The 12,894-nt window shown below is 40.5% G+C and overlaps 1 protein-coding gene across 1 annotated transcript in view; it reads left to right on the forward strand.

The window, feature by feature from the left end:
* Positions 1-154: 154 nt before the first annotated feature.
* Positions 155-12,894, forward strand: part of ZNF652 (zinc finger protein 652) — a 50,546-nt gene continuing 37,806 nt past the window's right edge. Inside the window, exon 1 of the mRNA XM_014833712.3 lies at positions 155-294. The gene's annotated coding sequence lies outside the window, so the exon portion shown is untranslated. The remainder of the gene's footprint in view (positions 295-12,894) is intronic.

Raw genomic sequence — 12,894 nt, forward strand, 5'->3', positions numbered from 1 at the left:
CCCCTGCCTCCCTCCCCGCGCGCCGCCCGCCCCGCCGGCCCCGCTCGCCCTCGCGCGCTCGGAAGGGAGTCGCGAGACGTCGGAGCGGCGGCCACGTAGCTCTGCGGCGGCGGCGGCGGCGGCGGCGGCCGAGGCCGGGTCTGCGGAGCGGCCCTGAGGACAGACGTTGGGCAGGGGGGAGGGGCCGGCCGGGCCGGCGGTTGTTACTCGAGCGCCGCGGCTACAGGGCCCCGCCGCAGGGATGGACCGCCGAGGCGGCGGTCGGGGCGGCGGAGGCGGAGGCGGCCGGCCCGGGTGAGTAGGAGCCCCTGCCCCCACGCACACGCCAGCGTCGCGGCTGCGCCCCTCGCCGCAGCCCTTCCTCTCTGCAGCCCGCCGGGCCGGCCAGGGCTCTGGGCGCCGGGATAACCCTTCGCCGAGGCAGCTGCGTGCGCTAGGCCGGAGCAGCCCCCATCCGGCGCGGAGGCCCGGGGCGCTGCGCTCTTCTGGCCCCGAGCCTGGGCCCGGGGCGCCCGCTTCTGCCCCCTCGCGCCGTCTCTCTCGGACCCGGGCTGGGCTCCAGTTTTGCAGAGAAAGTCTGCTCGCCCGAGGCCCGAGGGGAGGCTGGGGTTGCACGGGTTAGCGGGCCGAGGGGAGGCTTGCACCGGTCCTCCTGCGAGCATTCTCGTGCCCTGCAGCTGGTGGCTTACACCCACTGCCTCCCCCGCCCTGCGGTTGTGCTCAAACCTCCAGCCCCCGGGAGTATTGTGCCGCCCGAGATAAAATGCATCTAGTGTACACCCGCTCAACATTCACCCCAGAGGGTAATGCAGACCTTTCTCCACCCCCACCCTCTCCTCCCCTCCAATCAGGCTCTACTTAAGATTGTTAGATGAGAGACATTAAAGGTAGTGACACCCCCGTTATATCTGCATATAACCTGTTCATTGTCGAGAGAATGTAGAAATGATAAATCCAGTAGAAATGATAAATGCCCCTGCCTCACCCTCGAAGTCTGTCTTCACGGTTTAAGATCCCATATGCTCTTTGAAGAGGGCCAGTCTTTGATGGCATCTAGTACATCCCTCCCCCACAACACACACATACACACACACACACACTTCCTGATTGCCGAGCAGAGCAGCCCCTGTCATCGCGAATCCATTGTCAGGAATGGCTTGTGCCAGTCAAAGGAATGTGCTTTTGCCTTTGGAAAAGGGTGCTTTCCACAACCATGTTCTCAGGATGTGCCTGCGTGAGTCTATCTTTGATTGTCCTCATGTTCAAGCCTCATTCTCATAGTACTAATCTTATGTGCATCTCCCATGTACCCTCAGTAATACCTGAGTGATGCTTTTTTTCCCCGGTTAATGAGGTACATAGGGTGCGTGGGAATTTTATTTGTTTTGTAGTAATGTTTAACATCTTTGGTCAAGGCATGGTAAATAAATAGGGTAATATTTTGGGAAGAATGTCTGTATTTTTTTTCCAGAAATGGCCAGGCCCGTATTGTTCTGGGAATGGCAACTAGCAACATGCTTTGTTGACAACATGTATATGCTTAGGGAATGGAGAGCTGCTGTGGCTGGCATGTGTGTGTGTGTGTGTGTGTGTGTGTGTGTGTGCCGAACGCAGGTGATGTTCCCGTGTGGGGCTGATTTGAGAGTGGTGAGCTGTACTGTGATGGGCAGTGCTGGCAGGCAGCTTGGTGGTTTGTATGAGGACTGTGCACATGCGTTCAGATAGGCACTACCTGTAGTATAATTCTGTTTAAAATGTTCACGGATGAGTTTTAGTGATCCTGGAAATGTCTGCTTCAGTGGTTCTTAGCCGTTCTTTGGGGCCCTGTTCTCCCTGAAATAGACATACGTGATTTTGTCTGCATTTAAGGTCATCTTGAAGCCCGTTCTGAGACCTCGGGGTAAGACCTGTCTTATGCAAAAGTGAAAGGAACTTGAGTTTTGTGTTTTACTTTGTTTTGTTTTGTTTCCTCTTAAGGATTGGCATTACTTGGCTCCTGAGCAATAAGCAACAAAGTAGATTATATATGTATCTTTGTGTTTTCTTCTTTGATTACAGTGAGTTAGGTAACCGTTAGGTATCCTTTCCCTGTCTTCCTGTGAAGGAGATATATGTGAGTTTCAGAAAAACTTAAAATTGGAGTCAAAGTAATCTGTCTAAATTTGACCAAGTGATAGTGTTCCTTGCACTGTTTTCTAAACGTAGCAGATTTCAACAGCAGCGTCAGTGGTCTGTTTCATGATGCCTATCTGGCATCTTTAAGTGTTGGTTGAGGTTGATCTGATCTCTTAAAAGAAGACTTTATGATTCCTGTAGTAGAGCACCTCCTTTGTGAAGAAGATTTTTTCAACTTTGTTAAGTGTGATTTCGTGTCTATATTCCGGGTGGAATTACCGTCAGAATCATCCATTTTTAAATTGTGTTTCAATGGAAGCATTTTCATTGTAGTTAGGGCAGTCAATCCCTGTGTTTAGAATCTAGAACTAGGGAGGTGACACCATTCTATCAATAACAAGGGGATACATATCAGCTATTCTGATTTAGATCACTCTGCACCCAGCTTTTGCCTTCTGATCATATTTCAATCAAGAGACATTTATTCCACCTTGCGATAGAGCCATGAAGGGCAGTGGCATTCAGGAAGCACAGTCCCCAGCTCTCCAGGAGCTTACGGTTCTGACGATATTTTTCACTTAAAGAATCCTTCGAGACCTTCATATTTTTTGCATTTTGGGGGTCCTGAGGCTAAGGAGTTCATGGTATGAACAGCTTTTTGGGAGGCAAAGGAGCCTTGGAATCTTGCATGGAACCTGTTCCACACACCTGAAGAACAGCATTCATTCTAATAATTATGCTGTGTATGCTACAGAGTTTGAAAGCACGCTGAGATTGCAAATAACATGTATTTTTATTATCTAATAAACATGCTTGAAGTGGCTTACATTACAGGTTATATTTTTGTTCATGTCATGCCTGAAGTTTTATTGTCGGAAATTATTTGCCTATCCTAAACCCAAACCATTTTCAAAGTTGCAAATATGTTACTTTTCTTTGTCAGCGTCGAATGTGACAGATCTTTAAAATCTCAGGGGACATTGTGCTTCCTTAATTTAATATTGCAGAACCTCTTCTAACCAGTTGCTTACCTATTTAAACACCCACACACCACAGAACAGCTGATCATGTAACACAGATGGCTGTGAGAGCAGCATTCTCTCTGCCAGATTCAGAACTTGGAAACTGGAAAACAATTGCACAGCAATGAAACGCTTAAGGAGTAGTGGTGCCAGCAGCTCACTCTCATTAATACAAGCTTGCTTTAGTTTCTTCAGCAGTCTTCTTCAGACACCCTTCCCTTAGGAGGTTTCAGCTCAGCAGCTCCTACTCAAGGGAAACAACACCTACTTTCTGCAACTGTGGCCTCAAGATCTGATTCGTGACACCCGGAGCTGTTTCCATTTCTGCTCTTAAATATGGGAAGTAATCTTGTAGTGTGGTAAGAAAAATACTTTTCAAGTCTGTAGAAAAAAGTTGATTAGTAATGCTACTGATGTGATTTTGTTTTTGAGTGTCTGAAGCCTGTCGAAGAAGTAAACTGTAAAAGTGAATTGTTAAGAAAAACCCACCCTTTTCTCAAGGGTTTTGGTTAATTTCACCAAAAATGTGAATGTACTCCTGAGTTTCATTTCCCTTGTTCTAAAAAGTCAGTTGAGAGACAGCCAACAACAGAAAAAACTTGTGGATTCTCTTGTATTTTGAATCATAGCCATTGGAACTAGTTATTCCAAAGGAGGTGACAGTATTTCCTTGCTGGGACCTCTTGGGTCTTGTGCTATGGTTTTAGGTATGATGTTTTTCTCAGCTGTTGTCATCATTTCAGACAGCACTGGAATTTACTTCGTTAGAGGTGAACTGGTGTTGCAGTTAGTGACTTTAGCTGAAAGAAGATCAGGAAGACAGTTCTTTGGAGCCAGGCAGAGAACTAGGTTTGAATCCCAGCTCCACCATTTATTGGCTTTATGGGCTTGGGCAAGTCATCTTGACCTCTCCGTTCTCAGTTTCCTCGTCAGCAGAATGGGATTTGTTATGAGATTAGGGATAATACCTGCAAGCTTCTAGCACAGTTCCTGGCACATGGATGTATTAAGGACTCAATAAATGCTAAGACATGGGTGATGTGGGAGTGAAACTACGGATCATTTTGGCTTGTAAGATTTAGAAGTTTGGCACTGTGATCTGCATGCTTTCATTTGTGCAGATTTGGGCTGAAAAAATTGCAAATATTTGACTTGGAGCATACCTAAGTCTTGCAGGTACAGTGTGCTTATTGGAACTTTGATTTGTTGCTCTATGGCTGGCTGAACTTGGTGGAGACAATAAAACTTAGCTCCAAATTCTACAGTGTTACCCACAGGCTGTGCTTGTTTTAAGCCTATTCAGAGCTTATGTGGTGAAAGGGGTGTTTTAGTACATTAACATATCTCAATGAGTTCTGTGTCCAGAGATGAATCACGTGCAAAGCCTTGTATAAATTTTCATGGTTAATGCAATCCATAAAGTGCTTGGTAGAATCAGTGAAGACATCAGATGCTTATTTTAGTTAATCTGTTTGTTTACATAGCAGTTATTTTTGATTTTTAAAAACCCTGGTGAATGTTTTCTCTTCAAGAATTCCCATTGCTCCTCTGAGGTTAGATCATAAACTGTTACTAGGGCTATAGGTTTGAGTGCCTTAGACATTTTCGCTTTGGTAGGTAAAGGAGAGAAAAATAAGGTCCCTTTACCTGTCAGATTTTGTCGACTCTCCACTTTAGACCTATGCTTATGGATTGTGTGTGTAGTTCCTAGCCTTGTTTTTAGCCAAAAAGGCAGTTTTAAGGTAAAATATGACATTATCTACTTCCTTTTTAAACAGAGTTTAAGAGATCGATTTCTTTGAAAAGTAGATTCAAGGGCATGAATATAGTTTTATTCAGTGCATAGAGTTTTTAAAGTAGGATTTCTTGAGTTCTATAGAATTAAACTCTTCTGTCATTTTTGCAGGATATCGCTGTGATAAGTCTGTGAACCCACTAGAGTTACCTAGAGACTTTTCAGATAAGGGAGACACACGAGTAATGCACTGGGGTTTACTTCAAGGGAATCTGCTAATCCTTATTTTCTTTTATTATTGAGCCACCTACGGGCTTGCCCATCATTGGAATCAGTCGCTAGTATTGGGTTGCTGATAAAGAGGGATTGGCAAATAATGTTCTTAGACTCGCCTTAGATTTCTGCAGGACTCTTGAAAAAACGTAATCTTGGCCAGAATATAGAATAATAGCAGCACTTATTCTATGTGGACCCAGGCTGACTAAACAAAACTTAGATGATTGAGTTATCTGTTTTTTTCTTGACTGTAGTACATTTTGCTAAGTAAACTTTTTCTTGATGGGGGGGGTGGGTGCTATTTTTTTTTAACTATTATTTTTTCTGATTAAATGGTCTAGCAGATAGCTAGTTGCTTCTGTCAGTTTCTTGATAACCCAGTCAGTGCGTGGTCAGAAGGGATCATTGGAAGAGAACAGAAATGGAAATGATGCGGAGAACGGCTCCCGAGTCTGATTTCTTGTCTTTACTGTGCATGTGGCACCACGGGGTTATGACTCTTAGCTGGGTTTCCCAAAGATGCATGGCATTTGCACGGCATTGGGTGATTCCTTTCATCTTTGATGCTAGTGGGGAGTATAGTCTGTAACACATTTATGCTTTTCAGCTTTGGAATTTTGATTGACTTTGGGATGCGATGGAATGTAACTTCCTAATTAGACCGTGTGACCTACAAAATGAGATTGATAACTAGACCCTTAGGAACTGTTTTGAATGTATCATTTTAGTATATCTGAAGTAATATTAGTGGCCTATGAGTATTGAAACACATGGTAAAGTGTTTCTGTTTGTTTTTTCTTAAGGGGGTGGCAACGAGCGTTTGAGCTCAATTTTGTGGATAAATCTGTATTTTTTCCCAATTCCTCTTAAGACTGTGACTCAGATGCCCAGGGATCTTTCCTGTGTTGATACACTACCAGAGCTGGGGTTTAACGTTACCGTGCCTGAGGGAGCCTCCTGGGAGAGAGCCCTACAGTTTTCTTTTTAGGATATATTCATTTAAGTTAACTCAGCAAAACCTAAATGTGCATGAGTGTAGAAGTGGTTAAATAAATTAGAGTATATTCATACAATAGAATACATTTTATATAGGTACAAAAAGAATGAGGGAAACTCTTGATGGATTGCTATGGAAACTCTCTAAGCGACATGTACGTGGAATACAGTATATACTCATTCGTGTGTGCTTCCTTAGCTCAAAACTATAAGATTCACCCATCTTGTTGGTGTAACAATAATTACTTTTATTCTCATATAATATTCCATTATATGCGTATGTCATACTTTATTTTTCATTCTACCATTGATGGACATTTAGGTTGTTTCTGGTTTGGGCTATTGTGAGTAATGCTGCTCTAGTCACTATGTTCTCTTCCGTACTTAACATTTTTGATCCATGTGAATGTATACCTATTAAATAATTTTTTTTAATTTGAAAAGTATCCCCTAGCTGATCTATAGGAAAACTATAGTGTCCTATTTTAAAGAAAATATTGAAATATTTAGTGGGGCAAAATAACTTCAAACCATTTTTTTAGTACATTCTCAAAGATCTAGCTGGAATTTTCACAGTATTAAGAGAATTCCCCAGTCAACCTAAGAGCAAACTCCATATTCTTTTATCCTTCGATTAAAGAGGGGTTAAAAATGATGGAAAATGTGTTAAAAATAATTACAACTCTTGAGAGATTTGTTTTTGTAACTGCTGAGTATTTCTTTTACTGACTCATTTCGTAAGATTGAAATCACAATCCTTCTTGCATTGCTAATTATTAAAAATTTTTATTTAATGTACTTTTTATAATGGCTGTATATTCAAACTTTTTGAAACCCAAAGTTTTAAACAAACAGCAACATGAAGAACTTACTTAAATATAGTGAACCTTGTTTTGCGTACTTTGAAATTTGTTAGACTTGTCAACCGGTTGGTTGGTGGTACGTAATTGTGTGTACCCCTGCACTTTAACAACTGCTAAGGCATTGTCGTTTCTATTAAAAACTGCATTTGATCAGATCTTTTGCTTTAATTGCAGTAATGTCATTTCCCCCCTCTTTTTGCCCAAACATGGAAATAATGACTAAAGTATAAACCTGTAAAGCAGTGGTTCTCAACCACGGGTGATTTTGCCTCCAGGGGACATTAGGCAATGTCTGGAGATATCTTTAATTGTCACGAGTGGGGCCAGGGTGTGCTGCTGGCATCTAGTGGGTAGAGCCCAGGATGCTGCTAAACATCCTCCAGTGCACAGAACTGTGCCCCACAGTGAGAAGTATCTGGTCTAAAATGCCAGCTGTGCTGAGGCTGAGAGCCCCTGCTATAAAGCAGCTTGCCTAAACTGATGCTACTGGACAGGTAGCAATTTTAGCGTTGACTTAGTTAGATTTAGCATGTGAAACTCAGTTTATCTAGTCTGGAGAAGAAATAAGCTACATAATTTTCTAAATAGTAGTGGATTTTAAATATGAAGACTGATTTTGGTATAGTTTTAGTGGAGGAGTCATCTTTTTAAAAATAGGCTATTTATAGTCTCCTAGTGAGTAAAGCCAGATTATCTTGGAATATAACTCTTATCTAAAAGGCTATTCACAAAGAGAAAGTCTTTATATATATTATCAAAGCAAAGACTTTTAGGGGTGTAGTTTTTTCAAAAGCAGATACATTTTTACTTTTATGATCCTAATGTGTATCTTACTCTGCTCTAAAAGAAAATATTTGGTTGTTTGACATAAAATATGTCTAAATCTTGTATAATATGGTAAGTTAAAAAAACCCTTAATATTGCTAAGTGAGAAAATATTTAAATTAAATTTGGAAAATATATGCATAGTAGAAAAACTATTTTCTAATTTCAAAAGGCTAGTTTCTTCCTTCCAGGTAGTAGTAAAGAAGGTATGGTCTTCTGCATCTATTCCAACTTGTCAGATATCACAGCAGTATTCAACAGAGAGTTTGTTCTGCCTTCCAGCCTCTCCTCAACCTTTTGGTCACCTCAAATGGAAAGTCAGATTTTTCTTTTCCTTTAGAGATGACTTACGTCTCTAAAGTCAGGTGGTGCGGCGAGCAGTACGAGACGTGTCCACAGAGGCCAGCTGTTGCAGGGTCAGACTGTTCTAGCTCGAGCCCTGTTGTTTATTTAATTCCCCACAGCACTGTTTCTCAGACTTTCTGACCATGATCCACAGTAAGAAGCAGCGTGTGTGTGCCCGAGGGTGTCACTCACGTTCATACCCCCACCCCCACCCGAAACACAAGCTTCGTGAGGCAGTACTGACTCTTACTATCTGTGAGGCAGTCTCTTATTTTTCATTCTTCTGTTTCATTTTTAAAGATTGGACTGGGACAGGCAGTTTGAAAATCACTGCCTTATATAGTGCTTAACAAAAAACGTTTTCTTGAAGTAGGTGCTAAGCAAATGCTTACTGGGTTAAATGGGGATGGGGGAAGTGATAAAATTAAAAGCTATGCTTAGAGGTATGAGTTTGAGATAGAGAGCAAAGAAATGTGGCATGAAGGAAATCAATATATATATGACCTTACTTGCTCCATATAGACGGGTAAGTCTTAACTACCCGAACCTCTGGAAGGATTGACGTTGGATCCTCCTTCTGCCCAGCATTTAAGCTATGGTCTTCTAATAGGTGGTACACCTACTGTTGCTTCATAAACACACACATGCACGCATGCATACACTGCCTACCTGTCTATTCATTAAGTTAGGTAGAACTGAGAGGGTTAATGAATATATAGACAGACTTTTCTATAGTCTAACCTTCTTTAACACAGAGCCTGGTTTAAACAATAAGTTACTTGTGTAGAGTGGTTACAGAATAAAAATACAGCGAGGACTCTGTAGTGAATGTAGTTTACCCCTGTGTGAAAATCAGACTCTGGGCTGGGCTGTATTTCAGAGACAGCTCTATCAGGAAAGCAGTCTCCAGAGACGAACTTTAGAAGTTACTTGATTGGAGGTGTCTTTCGTTTCTATACCCAAAGTTAGATATAGTGTATATGTCTATTTGTTTATTAACAAACCCTTACATAGCATTTACCATTTAATCCTCATATAACCCTTTGAAGTAGATATTATTACCCCATTTTACCAACAGGGAAATAGAGACAAAGTAAGGTTATGTAACCTGCCAAGTTGAATGAATTCTTTTCTTGGCATTGGGATTTTGTAAGAAAAGACCCATTAGATCATTTTATTTTGCTAATTGAAAATTAATTTTAAAAAATAGAATTTAAAAATTCATAAATATTTCTGGGTTTAGAAACCAGAGACTAAGTCAGTTTTAATTTTTTTTTCCCTCCCCAAAGCCCCAGTACATAGTTGTATATCCTAGTTGTAAGTGATTCTAGTTCTTCTATGTGGGATGCCACCACAGCATGGCTTGATGAGTGGTGTGTAGGTCTGTGCCCAGGATCTGAACTGATGAACCCGGGCTGAAGCACAGCGCACAAACTTAACCACTCGGTCAAGGGGCTGGCCCCCATTTGTTTTAATTTTTAAATTAACATTCAGTAAAACTGATGTTTTCGTGTGTGTACATTTCTAAGAATTTGAGTACATGTATAGATTCATGTAACCACCACCACAATCAGGATACAGAACAGTTCCATCACCCCAGAACACTCCCTCTTACCATCCCTTTGCATTCATACCCTTCCCCATCCTCTGCCCTGGCAACCGTTCATCTGTTGTCCATTACTCCAGTATTGTCTTTGGAGAAAGTTATATAAGAGGGATCATACAGTATGTAACCTTTTGAGACTGGCTTTTTTCACTGGGTATAATGCCTTTGAGATTCATGCAAGTTTTTGTGTGTATCAACAGTTGCTCCTTTTTATTTCCAAGTAATATTCCATCGTGTGCATGTATCACAGATTATCACCAGTTGGAGGACATTTGGATTGTTTCCAGGTTTTGATGATTAGGAACAGAAGCTGCTATAAACATTCATGGACAGGTTTCTGGGTGAATATAAGTTTTCTTTTCTCTAGAGTAAATACCTAGGAGTGGGGTTGCTGGGTCATGCGGCGTGTATATTTAACTTTAGAGGAAACTGCCAAACTGTTTTCCAGAGTGACTCTGCTCTTTTGCACCCCCACCAGAAACATATGAAAGTTCCAGTAGTTGTTCTGCATCTTTGTCAGCACTTGATATTGTCAATATTTTTTATTTTAGCCATTCTCATAGGTATGTAGAAATAATTTATTTTGAGACTTATGACCAGAATCTGGGTGCTAGACCCAGTTCTGCCGTCAGCTAACTGTTGACCTTAGAGAAGCCATTTAACTTTTCTGAGCCTCTTGTTTTCTCATCTCTCATATAATAGACAATATTGAATGCATTATAAGTTCTCTTACAGCTCCCGAGTTCTTTGGTAGGGAAAGAGACACCCTTGGCAAGAGGACAGATTAGTGTTTGTGCAAAAAAATCTATTGACTCATCTGGTCAGCTAAAGTGCAAACGTTGTAAGCAGTATACATATTTATAAACAGAATCCATATGAAATAACTAGATATTTATAACTATAATTTATCCTTTGGAGCTAAACATAATAATACTGTGATGGTGTGTGTCATGTCTATATGCTAAAATTGTGTAGCTAATGTTGCAGTTAACATCGACAACCTAGAGTCTTTTTGGCTAATGTCTGATGTTTTTACCTTTCTAGGGTTATAGTTTACAGTAAGTTTAATAACTATTTTGCCATTTTCTGTCATAATAGGGATCAATTTTTTTTTTTTTGATTACACATTTAGGTACTTCTCCTTAGTGTCTCATTTGAGTGAGAAAGAAATTGTTTCTATATAGCATTAAAAAGAATAGCTTTATTATTTTTCTAAAAATTTACATGCTTATTTAAAACTATTTAAAGATTACAGAAAAATATAAAGAAAAAAATAGCAGTGTCTCCTTCCCCACCCTGAGCCCTGTTCTGAGATAGCTCTCAACATGCATGTCCATGTGCATATACGTGCAAGCATGGCTTTACCTAATGAGATTGCATGATCTCCTTCCCACATGTTCTTTAGTCTTTTTGTTTCATCTGGACATATTTCTGTGTCAGTTAATATAAACCTGTATCATGATTTGGATGGCTACATAGTATGCCAGTAAGTCTGTGTGTTATTTATGTTTCCAGTTTTTTGTTATATTAAATAGTGCTGTAATCAATGCTCTTGTATACGTATCTTTTTATGTTTCTGCTAATATGTTCTAATGCTGAATTCTTGATAACGAGATCCAAAAATGTGCACATTTCACACTTAGGAAAATAGTACTGAACTGCTCCAAGCAAGGTTATTCCATATTCACATAGCATTATGAGCTCTAGTTGGCCATGCCAGTTAGTGTCAGAAGTCAGTTAGCTTATCTTGGCATTAGCCAGTTGGGGATTTAAGCCAGAAAACATATCTACACATGTTTGTATGTGGATCCTGCTGAAAAAATCCAGCCCATTTGCTAATTGATAGTCCTTACCACGTAAACCTGAGAAAACTTCAAAGCTTAAAAAAAGTCAGTTTAAAAACAATGCCTTGAGAAAAAAAACTGATAAAGCAACTTTTTAAATTCGAATAAAATGTTTTAATTAAAGTGGTTATAACTTAATTTGTGTTATCCCAGTAGGTTCTCTTCTTAAAAAATTTCAAATTTTAAATTTTGGAATAGTTTTAGATTTACAAAAAAGTTGCAAAGAGAATACGTGAATACCCCTCATCCAGTTCCCCTTATTGTAAAGTCTTATGTAAACTAAGAGACCAACACTGGTATATTACCAATATATTACAATATTGCTATATCAGCTTAACCCCAAATTTAACTCAGATTTCAGTAGTTTTTCAACTAATATCCTTTTCCTGTTTGGAAATGTCCTAAATCAATGTTTTATTTATTTATTTATTTATTTGTTTATTCATTCATTCATTCATTCATTTTTGCTAAGGAAGATTTGCCCTGAGCTAACATCTGTTGCCAGTCCTCCTATATTTTGCATGTGAGCTGCTGCCACAGCGTGGCCACTGATGGAGCAGTGGTGCAGGTCCATGCCCTGGTGCAGGTCCGTACCTGGGAACCAAACCTTGGCTGCTGAAGCAGAGTGCACTAAACTCAACTGCCAGACCACCAGGGCCGGCCCCTAAATCAGGCTTTTAAATTCTGTACTTAAATAAGACTGAATATCTGTTCATAGATAAATTTTAGTCATGCATTGTACATATGTATATACTGTTTATAATATATCAAGATCTCTGTATTTGTTTAAACAAATTTAAGTTACCTTTGAAAGTTATCTTTTGACATTCACAGACAGTTCTGCCCAAGGCCCTTTTGGGGTAGGGTTGAAGATCTTTTTCCCCACCCTTCTTGTGCTCTGTGCAGAAACATTTATAACATTGATGAGTGTAGCTCTTCACCAGTGGTACCCTTTTCAGCACAGTTACGAATCCCTGTCTCCAGGAGCATGTGGAAAATAGCCACCTTTTATTTACTAGGGAATGAACTGGACTGTTAATCTTAAGTAATGGTCACGAGTCTAGTATGCCGATGGTTTCACTGTCCATAATTTCTGGCTCTGAGGGACTTTAAATATTATATGGTTCTTGAAGGAGGACGATTCTGGCCTTGAGGCAGAATACTGTTAAGGATAGAGTCGTACGTGGGTATTTTTCACTCAGCACTCGCTACTGTAAAGAACCCCTCCTGGGGCAAACGATGGCATCCAAACCCACTATGTGCATTT

Source organism: Equus asinus, chromosome 13 (genome assembly GCF_041296235.1).
Source record: "Equus asinus isolate D_3611 breed Donkey chromosome 13, EquAss-T2T_v2, whole genome shotgun sequence".
Lineage (NCBI taxonomy): Eukaryota > Metazoa > Chordata > Mammalia > Perissodactyla > Equidae > Equus > Equus asinus.